At 34.5% G+C, this 8,048-nt stretch overlaps 1 protein-coding gene and 1 long non-coding RNA gene across 3 annotated transcripts in view; both read right to left on the bottom strand.

The window, feature by feature from the left end:
* LOC117116386 (microsomal glutathione S-transferase 1-like) overlaps nt 1-8,048 on the bottom strand; it is a 25,156-nt gene that overhangs the window by 8,949 nt on the left and 8,159 nt on the right. The gene's annotated exons all lie outside the window — the stretch shown is intronic.
* LOC117116387 lies at nt 595-6,637 on the bottom strand. Of its 2 annotated transcripts, none has more exons than XR_004446743.1 (4): nt 6,183-6,637; nt 5,063-5,215; nt 4,360-4,450; nt 595-3,926 (listed from the first exon to the last, which is right to left on the bottom strand). It is a non-coding gene; the product is annotated as an uncharacterized LOC117116387 (long non-coding RNA). The 2 variants fall into 2 exon arrangements; XR_004446742.1 differs by having other exon boundaries at nt 5,073-5,215; nt 6,183-6,635.

Below are 8,048 nucleotides of genomic sequence, written 5' to 3'. Positions count from 1 at the left end.
TTCATGGCTTATTTGGCACTCTTAGTGCTGTCTCTTATCCCCATCTAGATGTGTATAAGAGACAGGGTATATATTCGAGGCTGACATGTTATACAAAGCTACAAATAAGTGTAAAGCTATTACACACAACTAAATGATTCACTCTCAATGAAAATACATCTTGAATATTTTAACCCACAGGACAGCATCTCTCATTATAAAATGTAAAACATCTTAATATTTAGACCCCTGCTTATTTTTCATTGTCCTTTTACAGGTTAGCAGTTTAGAGAGAATTTACCCTGATGTTGGGCTTTAGCCCATTATTCTCCCTTGGCATGCCGCTAACCTGTCTTTTTGCACTTCATGTTTGTGTTTTTGTATTCTGTATAACATGCCAAATTTATAATAAATAAAATCTCGAAGAGACACTATTAGGCTTATGTTATGGATAAACTCCTTTAATTCTTTTTTTAACTTGGCAGGTGCAGAACTTATAAGATATAAGCTTAGGCCTATCATACAGTATACAAAATTATGTATTTAAGATGATATTCAAACCAGATACAATACAATCAAGTTTTTACTCTTTTTTAATAATTTTATTCATCCATGTTTCTTTGATAATATCATACTCTAATAATTTGTAGGAAAGTTGTACATATTCTCTCTTATAATAATGTACCCTTATACTTTGTTCTTGTATAATTTGTAACATTCTGTTATTCAAGAGTACCATAGTGGTATCGACAGTAATATTTCTATACATCTTTTCAATGTCATGACATGGCTTTATACTAAAACCATTGCTAAAATATGCAACTTATACAAACTTTCTCATTTAAAAATTTTTTTGTAGTAATACTGTAATTCAACTGTCAAACAATTCTAGATGATTAGCTGGTACTGACCATATGACCTTGCTCTTACTTTACTCAGCGAGAGCGGTTTCTGGTGATGTTTAGAACACAATCATGATTGTTACCCTTAGCAGGCCATAGAAGCACTGGTGCACCATTCATTTATAACCACTGTGTTTGAATCCCATTTTCTCCGCTTCTAACAGTCATTGGGTTTTAAATCTTTTTGTAATAGCTCATTCAATTGGGGCTTTTTCTCGAATAAAATGTCCTAAAATATTGTTTTGAAAACAATACTAGTACAATACAAAGCCCTTAAAGCGCTTGCGATGATGATACCGATGTCGACAAAGAGGAATTTATTTGATTTGTGATGCATCGCAGTGAAGATGACACACCCGATAAATACGACGACGCTAACGATGATTATGATACCATGAGGACAATGTAGGGCATATGAAAAAGTACATATTTACCTGCACCTAAAGCATCATGGCTTATTTGGCACTCTTAGTGAGTTTCTAATATACTTTAGTCAAAAAGTGGAAATATTGTGCCCATGATGCCTGGTTAGGTGAGTTGTAGGCTATAACCAATCCCATTGGGGGTTTAGCCCCTAAGCTGCATGATTTACATGTATCTATTATAAATATTATTCTAAAAACAAAACAAATTCCAAGGTATACTAGGAAACATTTTTTTCTAAATTGACAGAAAGTGTTTAAAAACAAAAAGTCACCTACAAAAAAAAAAAATAAATAAAATAAACATGTACTGCTAAAAAGTATGCAGCATGCTAAGGGAGATACAGCAAATGACAAAATAATGTAACTATTAATGGGATCAAATCAGATTATTTAATCTGTTGAGTGAAAGAAACAAAATTTTAGTTAGTCAGTATTTATTATAACTGTTTTAAAATTTTTTTTTATTGCTTCTATGAAATCAACTTCATTATAAGCTACTGTAATCAATAGCCTGGTTCACGTCGAACTATATTAAACCAATTTAACAATGACAACTATCCAATTGTCATGGCAATGGAACATTATATCCCAAAAGAATTATATAAGGCCAAAAAAAATAAATGTTCTGGTTCTGGTCAGACCAAAGTTACAGAATTGATGCGGTGATGCGGTTTTTTTTTTCTATTCTTTTTTTTTTTGAAAAGCAGGGAAAGTACAGAAAAGGTGTTTTTAGTATCTTTTTTATGTTCTGCTAATGCTAAATATTGTTGTCCTTCCACATTCCACATCCTCGATTTCGCTTCATTTGCCAAGTGAACCCCATCTTAATTCATCATCATTATCAGCATTAATGGGTACGCTTTGAAAAAATCCGACGGGCGATGATCCCACCATCCGTGTAAACTTCAGGCTACCGCAATGAAACAATGTATTCCTGCTCTAGGGAAATCCCCATTTCATGCTAGACGGTCGCGCTACGTTAAAAATTTCAACATCAGTTTAGTTTAATAAAATCTAGGAAAATAAAATACTTATTGAGTATGTTTATCTATTTTAAACAATCATTCTATTATTATGGTGACTAATAACAGTCGTATTAAGCTTAATGTATTGGTAATTCTAGGCCTAAGTCATTTCACAGCCCATCGTGCGAAGCATGCACTCATCACACACCAGGTTTTATAAACAAAAACAGAAAGTGGAGAAAATATCGTGCAATACAAAGTTTACGCATGCGCAGATGACGAATGCCTTTCTAAAGTCAAATTCAAGTAAAATAATTATTACAACTTCAAGAAAACTTTTTATAGCATAAATTAATTTCACAAGTTTTTATTCTGCAATTTTAGCGAATCATTCTCTCTATAATGGTACAAGCCACCGGGAACCCAGAATGTTGAACAGCAAGTTTCAACAACCAGCCCACGTGTGTTTTGTTGCGACACTCGTAAATTACCCCAGGACCAAATTCGCGAAAAGTAGTTTGGCAGTTTTCGAACAGCGTGTTTCAAAATTGTTTATGAATGAATGATTTAGTATCCTAGTACAGCATGCACTGTAGTGAGTATAATTACAAATACTAGGCCTACAATACAAACCGGTCCTACCCTAGGTTAATTAGTTGGGCTAGCAATGGACAAACCTAGAATGGATAAGCTGCACCCCAAAATTCAGGATAGGTGGCGATGTTGTATGTCCGGTAAAAAATTTAAAAAAATTGACGCGTATGGTCTAAATCGACGCGCGCGGACCAGAGAAAGAACATTTATTTTTTTTGGTCTAATGAAACAAATATATTATGCAGTACACCAAAAGCTGAGGCTTTAACGATATATTTGTTAACATAGGCAAAAGATTACTTAAAATAAGGAACAAACTAATATAGTACTAACTGTATTTCTGTCAAAATAATCAATGTTAATCTATGTTTGTAAAACCATGGAGGTATACAAAATTTTATACCTCCATGATAAAACCTGTGTCAGAGACAGATATAAAGAAATATATTGATAAACTAAACATCATCAAATCTGCAGGACATTATGATATAGGTGCACAATATATAAAACTCTATTCTGATATTCTCTCAAAACCTATCCCACATTATAAATGTTACACTGGTGACTGGTATATTTCAATGCGAGCTAAAAATAGCAAAAAACATCTATTTGTAAAGGGGAACATAATAACATACAAAATTACGCACCAATATCGATGTTGCCTTGTCTCTCCATGATGAAGGAGTAATTTATGACCAAACATTATCATACTTGAATGTAGTAAAACTAATCTACGATGCACAATTTAGATTCCTATAAAAAAACTGTTCGACCAGTCATGAACGCTTACAATAGAATTGATGATAAAATGTTTAGCATAGAGAGTTTCTTAGATGTCAAACGCACCAACACCATAGATTTTGGATTATTTTTGTCATTTAGATATTTTCCTTAACTTCCTTTTTCGCTCAGCAACCACAACTATCAAGTGCGAGTATTCAATATGGGAATTTTTGTTTGCACTTTACACGTTTGAATTTTTGGTGCCACGCCACATATTATTGCATCCTTGAAATATTCAGTGACTACCGCTCTATGGCCGTCTAGGAACATTTTCTTCTCTGATCATAAAAAGAAAAAAATTGTTTAGGCCTATGAAAGCACATTATTTGATTTATTGTGATATTTTCTGATTACAGTAGTATGCATAGAACAAGGGAATAAATGTGTTTAAAAGTTATTGATTTTTTTAATTGATGTTTTTATATTTCGAAACACTGCAAAAGGAATGTTAAATTTATCAAAGCGACCATCAGTTGTGCAACAAAGTGAATATTACTATATTGGGACATCTGCCATACATTATTGATGACCATGACAATAATATGGGGATGGAATAAATTTATCATTGACTAAAACAATGAAAATTATAATGACAATAAATATGATTATGATTCTGAAATTTGAATCCAATTTCACAGAACCTTTTAAAATTTAAACTCCAATATTTTAAACATTTTGCAACGAATAAAATGATTTTTATTCTAAACTCACCTGTTTTTATGATAACATGTGTTGTATTCTGAGTACGAAACATACTAGAAAATTGACAACCAGTTAACTTAGCAAGTCGGTCAACTTCCCACTGAAAACGAAGTCCAAAAATACATCGTATATAAAATTTATTTTAGTACAATAATAACAATTCGGTTTTCGGTTTGCAGCCTTCTTCAAAAATTAAATCATGGCCACCAATTTGCATTTTTAAAAGGTGATTTTTATGAATTTCAGACTAAAAAAATATTTTGAAGTAGCTGGTTGTAAACTGTGATGCAACAAATAATTATTAAATAAGTATTGACAAAATATGAGGCTTAACATAAATATAACTTACAGAATTTCAATTAATTTTAATATTACATTAATAAAATGTTACTATATTAAACTACTGTAGTATTGTTAATAAGTAAATCAGTTTCAGCTGTTCAATTGCCATCTAGTGTTTCCATGGGCTCTTCCCTTTGAGTTTGTTTGATGGTCATTGGTATTATACAGTTTTTAAATTAATTTATTAAACATAATACTACAGAGGGTAATAAATATATGGTTATCAGGATTCTAACAAGAGACATCAAACAGTTCGTGCAGATGCTCTGTCTACAGAATTCTGAGTAATTTGCTTGGCAAATTATCATTCATGGCTGGATGCTGACTACCAAAGTACAATGGGCTTTATCTAAATGGCCTGTGCCCTTACCAGTTCTCACCTGTCCAATGCTGTAGCAATAAAGACTTCTGTTCTATTCCTTCTGTCAGGGGTGGATTAGGTAGAGGCAACATTGGAGACATACATATTTGCTCATCACAGCCCGCAACTTTTTGTTGATGATAATTTCATTCTCTTGCTGACCTGCAGTAAAAAATATTGGTTGGCATGAATAATCACTTATTAAAGGGCATAATGAAATGGGGGTTTTTTGAAGCTGTGTTATTTGTTTATTTGACTGTGTGTAGCATCATGAGTAGTACCAAGCAGTATATTATACAGTATTGTATCAGGCTGTGTTCACAGTACTACAAGAATGCCTTTTACACCTAAAATCATTAAAGTCTCCCTGGAATGCAAATTCCCTGATATATAATACTGATACATTAATTATAAATTGATGTAGCTTGAGAAATGAATTAAATTTAAACAGTTAATAGTTTTTTTATTTTTGCACCCGGGTACATAGGGTTACCATATTTATTTTGTTTATTATTTATCATAGTTCTGTAAACATATGATTGACCATGGCAGGATTGTCTATAAAGTACCTTTCAGTTGCCATTATTAAACAGACACTGTGGATGGTTTAGATGATAATAATAATAATAATAATAATAATAATAATAATAATAGTGATAGCGCACATATCCATCTAATGTAAGATTCTCGGGGCGCTTGAAATGTGGACTAGAAACTCGACCAATGACTTTCTTCGCCCTAAGGGTCCCTTCGTGTCTGTGCTACCCGGTAACCCGGTACCAGCAACTCTCGTCGTCCACCACTGGGGCTGTCTGTTCCAGTACACCGGGGTAACCCCCTACTCGTCTCGAAGGATGTACTGGGTTCTTTATAGTGCACACAAGCCATTGTATACACTGGGCCGGTTTATAGTCCTTATCCGAGAAGACTTGTTCTACCACCGGAACCATAGGCGAGCGTGCGTCCCTGCTAACCGCTCGGCCATTTGACTCATTCGATAAGACATTGTGGAATAATTATAAACAGGACCCTAGTAATTATAAATGTGAAAGTAGTCGCTTCATGGACTTATCAGTCTTTAACAAATTGTAAAAGGCACATTTTAAAAAATAAAAGAAACAACACTTACTCTGCATCATCTGCATGACAGAAAACTTGTACCGATGACGGCAATGGTGGCCATTCCAATACTTGCACAGGCCACATCATGGACAATGGTATGCCTGGCAAAAAAAACAAGATTATTTGGGTACAATTCAACACATACACCAACTCGGCCCTTGCCAACTCTGCCCTTTAGGCTTTACCAACTCGGCAGGGGCAGCGCCAGTGGGGGAAGGGGAATTTTGGGAGCAGGTCAAAACGGCAATAAACCAAAACGGCAAAAATAAGTACCAAAACGGCAATAGACCAAAATGGCAATAGGCATAGACCAAAACGGCAAAGGAGCAAAAATGCCAATTGAATGAAGCGTCACCGGGCGCGGGCAGCAGTTTATAATTTTCTGAGTCATGTTTTTTTTTTTTACACATCCATGACTAGGCTTATATTATATTAAAGTGTTGTTTATTATTATTATTATTATTATTATTTTTTTTTTTTTCCGTTTTTTCTTTCATGGCATAATATTGTTTAGCCTCATTTTATCTGTATTTTAAGGTTTTAATTATTTAAATGTTCACTGCTTTTATAGCAGTCTTTTTACTATTGAATTGTATTGTATGTTATTATTAATAGGCCCCCTATCATTATTCTTTCTAGTGTTTTATTTTGCTTTCGCGCTTTTTTACTTTTGATTTAAATTGTTTAGCCTCATTTTGTCTGTATTTCAAAGTTATAATTAAATTTTAAATGTTTACTGCTTTTATATTGTGATCCCAATCTTTTTAATATTGAATATGTATATAATCACTGTATTTATCATTGTAGCCTACACTTTCATGTTTATAATTGGTTTTAGGAATTAAGTTTTACTTCTTAAAAAAAACGACCCGGAACCCAGTAGGCCTAGGCTATGTCATTCTGGAAGTGATGCCATTTTGGTTTATTGCCGTTTTGACTTGGCCTATGCCATTTTGGTCTTGCCGTTTTGACATTGCCGTTTTGACTTATCATGCCGTTCTGGTTGAAAAGTGTTGCTGTTTTGGTTTTTTGCCGTTTTGCTCATTGCCGTTTTGACTTATTGCCGTTTTGGTTTTTTGCCGTTCTGTCCAATTTTCCCTTATCGGACAGGCCTTTTCAATAATGATAATGTTATTGCCATAGAATAGGCCTATGTATTAACGTTTTAGCCTTAATTATATTAAATTACACAAAAATAAAAGAAATTCAGGTGCAGATCCAGAGATGTCCAAAAGCGGGGGCCAAAAGGGGGGGGAGGGGCCGAAATTTGGGCCGATCGAGACAACAATGTCCTAGGGGTCCAGGCATGCCCCCGCGAAATTTGTGTGTTCTGACGCCCGAAAATAACATTTGAGGCTTTGTGGGCTATAGTATTATTTTTTTCTTTTCTTTCTTTTTTTCTTTTTTTTATCCCCCTCCCAAAAGGAGGGGTCAACGGAATAATGATAAAGCATGGATGCTACTAGGCTAATCCGCCCCTGAAATTACACGAAAAAGCCGTATGAAAGGCACAAACATGGGCCGGGACTTCATTGATCATGTCTGATGATGGTGGTAGGCCTACTATGAGCCTACCATTCTACCACCGGGTCAAGGAGGCCTAGGAACAGGCAGGGACTAGGCCCTACCTGGCCCCTATCCTAGCATGATTGACATGTAAAAATAATATTAATAATCGTTTTTCTGTCCTAGCCTAAAATACTAGAATAAGCCCAATCCATAGATAAACAAGAAATAAAACTTACCTTTTTTCCAATCTCCTGCATTTCGTAACCGTGAAGTCCAAGTACCAATTGATCTCTAACCGTATCATGATCTGATTTGCTTGACAGGAAGAAGGCAGCGAACCTGCCTGAGACGGGCAGGCGTGTGC

The sequence above is a fragment of the Anneissia japonica genome, unplaced genomic scaffold, assembly GCF_011630105.1.
Source record: "Anneissia japonica isolate Jap-2015-1 unplaced genomic scaffold, ASM1163010v1 scaffold287769_len469884_cov163, whole genome shotgun sequence".
NCBI classification, from domain to species: domain Eukaryota; kingdom Metazoa; phylum Echinodermata; class Crinoidea; order Comatulida; family Comatulidae; genus Anneissia; species Anneissia japonica.
Note: the sequence above shows the minus strand (reverse complement) of the source record. Positions and strands in the feature narration are given on the sequence as shown.